Raw genomic sequence first — 4,987 nt, forward strand, 5'->3', positions numbered from 1 at the left:
GCAAGACTTTGCTCCTGCTGATTCAGCCAAAAAGACAATCTCCTATTTTAGCAATGTGAAGCAAGGGTTAGCTTCTCAAAAAAGTGCTTGAAGCCCCAAACTTGCATCACTGACACTGGTACCAGCAAACCAAACGAACCTGCCAGAGTTTGCCTAAACGTCCCCATATCTTGAGTCAATTTTTCTTCCGGAACTTTGAGTAGAGGGCAATTTTGCTTAAATGAGTATCCAGATTCAATAATCACGGAACACTTCTTGCCAAGTCAATAGGGTTTCTTGTATGCGCAAATCAAACAAAAACAAATCGTACAGAGGGCAAATCCAATTACCGCTATTTGCTTGTTTAACAAGTTTCTTGTGAGACACTGACGTTGTTTAATTAAGTATCCATCATAATCATAATCAGTGTATTATGAACTTGTCCTCAGTCTATCACAGAGTGACGCGTTCGTTCTTGTCAACGCAATTTGAAGAAAAGCAATCAAGATTAAGTTGTTATTGTTAGTGATATAATTGTTAATATCTTACAGTGGTATGTGACATTTTCCAAATAGATCCATCCTCGGCTTGCATTTTGGCATTCTGAAAGCGCTTACACTTATCTACTTGAATACAATTGTCATATTCTAATTCTTTCCGGAGTTTTGGCTTGCTTACACTTTGACCGACCCCATTGCAAATTGAATTGATGCCTGACTGTTCGCAATATGCTCAGGAGGATCATAGAAAAACAACACAGTCCAAAAATATTTCACAGCTTATGCCGAAGTATTGAAATCATTTTCAAACAATAAGGTGTATTATATCAAGATGAGATCAGTTGGTCTGAATGGCTCGGTCAGAGGGAGGCCGAAATGTCCGGCAAATGTTGACACTGTTGTACCTGGGCATAGCCTTGCAGATCTTGGTGATGTAGAACTTTTGGTTATCAATATTGTTGTGGCATATGACATGGACTTTACTCTTAAGTTGTCACCAGATAATGCACACTAATCCAGAGGATTAAAATCGAGGCTCTCGACTGGCCAAACCCCCTCAATAGCAATGGGCCGCGTTCCTTGTGGGGAAACATAGGGGAAGTATCTTGTCTTAAGTCGATGCAACGATCTCCAACATCATGGCACTTCACTGTGGCGATGTCCTGAGGCTGTAATGGGCGTGTCACGATACGATCTTTATAGAAAAATTGTAGTAGCGCCATGTGAGGGCAAATGTTATTTTTTAAGCCTTCAAGCATGGACAACGTTACATTGGACATATTTGACGCCGGCAAATGTACCCCATAGCAACACGGAAAATTTAGAAGCCTAGAACTTCTGGACCAGAAATTGAAAAAGTCTTAGTCACGCTATCCAAGCCACGCAGATTCCCTCGCCATAGACATTCAAAATTATAGAGTGGAATATGGCGAGGTTTACCCTGTGGCTCAAGCATAGATAACTTCATATATATATAGATCGATCAAGGGCGCTGCGATCGCATGTTTTCGTCTCAGCTGTCGTTGGTGGAAAAAATGTTTCGTTCGTAGTCAAGCTACTTCGGACAACTGTGGTGCAAATTTGAATCGTTGACGGCCCGTCCAAATTCAGAGTAGAAACCCCTAATAAGACTCCTTGTCAAGCAATTACTCTCGTCAAGCAAGCTTCATAAAAAGGGTTTGAATAAGTTGTCCGACCACATTTTTAAGAACGAAATTTTGAAGAGGTTAAAATGGGGCTCAAGTTAATGTTTTCATCCATGTGGTGGAAACACTAAACTGAAACACAAGGAACAAGTCTAGGTTCAGGCTGGCCTCCAGAGGTGTCGGAATTACCTTGTTTACGTATAGGTGCAATCATGTCGCCCACATTCAAGCACATTGTTGGGAGATTGAAACGAAATTCCGAATGCCTCATCAATGATGAGTCATCATTGCGTTGCAATTTCGGATACATTTTGTTACACTTTCGACGTGATTTGCGTGATTTGCTAATGTCCGAATCTTTTTTGACATGTTACGTGTATTATACCCCAAAAGGCATATTTTTATTATTCTACCTCTCTTTCTACCTGTACATTTGTAAGATTCAAAAGAAATTAAGATTAAAAAGAAATAACAAACGTTTCATGAGAATAATTCAACGTTCACGAAATATCTTTGTCCCTTTTCCACCAACGTCAGCTGACCTGAAAACATGCTCATGTGGTACAGCTCCTGTTGAACTTAAGCATTCTAGTTATGGTTTTCTATGGGCTCAAGGATGATGTGCAATAAGGAATTCTCGTCAACTGGTTTTTCTACGATTCAAGTGTTCACCTAAGTGGGTGATACATCATGGACGAACAAAGAAATTTGACTTTCGAGAATAAAAAATACTTGTGTGTAGAATTCTTTCAAAGTTTCAAAATATGTTTGTTTTGATATTAGTGGTGGCCAGAAACATCCAAGCACTTCTTCAAAGTGAATCAAAGGTGTTTTACCACTACTGAGCGAAAAAGAGCCAAGTATTTCCTGATCCTTGAATTCCAATGACAATAATCATGAATTATAAACAGTTCAATAAGTGAAAGCTGGAGCATAATGGCTGGAAATGATCAGCAGTAGCCTCTTTGGAAGGATGGAGGGTGAAAGCCGATCCAAGGTAAGGCCTAAATCATCATTTTAGCCCAGTTTCTTAACAAGATTAAAGCCTACCGAGGTACCAGGGGACAAATGGAAAGACCCCCAGTTACATTCTGACCTTCATGCTGCGAAGTATTAATGTGCGCACAAATTTGCACCAATATGCTACTATGTTTTTTTCTATTCACTAGGGAGTTTCTTGTACATTTGAAATTCCGCTCCAAAGCACAATGTGTAAGAAAAAGCATAAGTTATGAGAAAAACATGAAGTAAAGTAGTGAAAAATACCCCATCACCAATCGACATGGCCACAAAAAGTAGTCTTGTACTCTTTATTGAAACATTTGCGCTGAAACCAGGTCGGTAGTTTGCAATAAATTTGGTTAAATAACTTTGTGGCTCCAAGCAATTGATCACGGACACGATCCAATCGTCGAACCGGACTCTGTTGTAAGGCACGGATCAACCAATAGCTAAATGGGCCTTTGTGTATCTGAATTTTTCATGTCAGCGTCCCATGAGTTCTATTAAATTGTCTGTTTTTGCGAGCGCCAAAAAAATTAAAAATACCTCGGACCAGCCCCTAAGCCGCCTATAGAATCAGATTCAATTACTTTACGGGTCACTCGTCACATTAGTTCCAAACTTAATTGGGAGCTCGCCTAATAAACATCGTCTAATAGTATGATGTAATGGTGCCGAATCCCAAGACGTGAAGAGGTCAGGCCAGGCTCAAAATGTACTCCTGAGATTTCCATGGTCAAGCGTGATTCCCTTTTTGTATCAATGCCTAATAATATGTGTTTCATCACGGTCTTCTAGAGATGTGGACTGTGAACCAAAGCAAAAATTACCTATCTCCTTAACTGTTCACTTTATTCCAAATAAGCACTACATAAAATTCGAATTTTAGGCCTGCTCTTGGTCAGCTAAATAAGCTTTTGATAGCATAACTTTCTTTGAAACGAATCACTTTTACAAGTAAATAATATAAAAATGACCTGCCTTTAATTGAAAAGATTTGAGTTTCTTATTCTATTACTTTAATTCGAAAAGTAGCTCAGGGTTGCTATGACCAAAAGCAGGCCGATTTGCCGGGAAGCTTGTTCACAGTCCCTCACACGAGAGATAATCAGGGATTCCATAGCAGGCCTCAGCCTGCTCCTATTGATTTTATATAGGACAAGAATCCATCTCATGTGCTTCGTCCTTCTTGTATTATTCTAGGACGACGTCTCCACAGGATAGAGACTGTAAGGTAGGGGATGGATAACTTTTATCCCAATCAATCAAATGCATTTACCTTCACATAAATTGACTCACTTAGAGACTCAGAAAGTACTACTTTGGTAAGATCTTACCAACGTGGTGCTAAGCCAGTCATTTTTTGCCCACCACATCACACTGAGTTTCAAGAACTTGCTGGTTTTGTCGCAGACGTTTCTTCGCAATCAAAACTGACCGATGCTTTCAAAGTCTACACCTGTGTCAATCCAAGTGAAGGGAAATATATTCTCTCATTTGGATAAAAGTTGCCTTTCCCCCACCCTACCGTCTCTGTCCAGTGCTGAAGTCGTCATTGAATTATCATATGATCGTATATCTGAGCCTCAGCGTCCACAATGAAAACAATCCATTGCCAGCAACCCAAATTGGCCACAAGCCCTCGTATATTTGCTGACATTTTTACATTTTTGCAAAGATAGGCAGAACAAGGTTTTCGGAATGGTGAAAAATCTGGTTTCAAAACTATTTCTTTCACAGAATTCAATTTGCTGAAAGTGGTGGTGTCAGGTCTACCAAGTAACAAGTAAAATTTGGGGTTCCTCAAGGAAGCGTACGCGACCCTTTACTCTTTTTGATTTATTTCAAAAGCCACTTGCCAAATGCAAGTGGCTTTCAAAGCGTCATGTTTGCTGAAGATACCCCATTGCAGTATTTTGGAAATCAATCGAACAGGCTAGAAGAAGAAGTAAATCATGAAATTACAGATATCTACCATTGGCTTCAAAGAAATCAACATACCTTAAATGTGGGCATAACTAAATTCATGATAGTAAAATCACAAAAAATCGATCATGATAGTAAAATCACAAAAATTCGATCATGATTGAAAAATTGAAATAGATGGTTGCAAAGTAGCTGAATTAGGTAGCACACAAACGAAGGAAAAGTCAATCAAATTTTTCTTCATTAAAAATAGACAATAAATTAAGCTGGTATTCGCATTTAGAATACATTGCAAACAAGCCTCGAAAGGCACTTTTTAGCTTGAACGACAACTTTATTATGGTTTAGTTCGAAGTTCACTAGAATAGGGCCTTAATTTCTATGTTTTAAGAACAAAAATGAAATGTTTGACAACTCTAAAAAAAAGAACCACTT

This window comes from Tigriopus californicus, chromosome 2 (genome assembly GCF_007210705.1).
Source record: "Tigriopus californicus strain San Diego chromosome 2, Tcal_SD_v2.1, whole genome shotgun sequence".
Classification (NCBI taxonomy): domain Eukaryota; kingdom Metazoa; phylum Arthropoda; class Copepoda; order Harpacticoida; family Harpacticidae; genus Tigriopus; species Tigriopus californicus.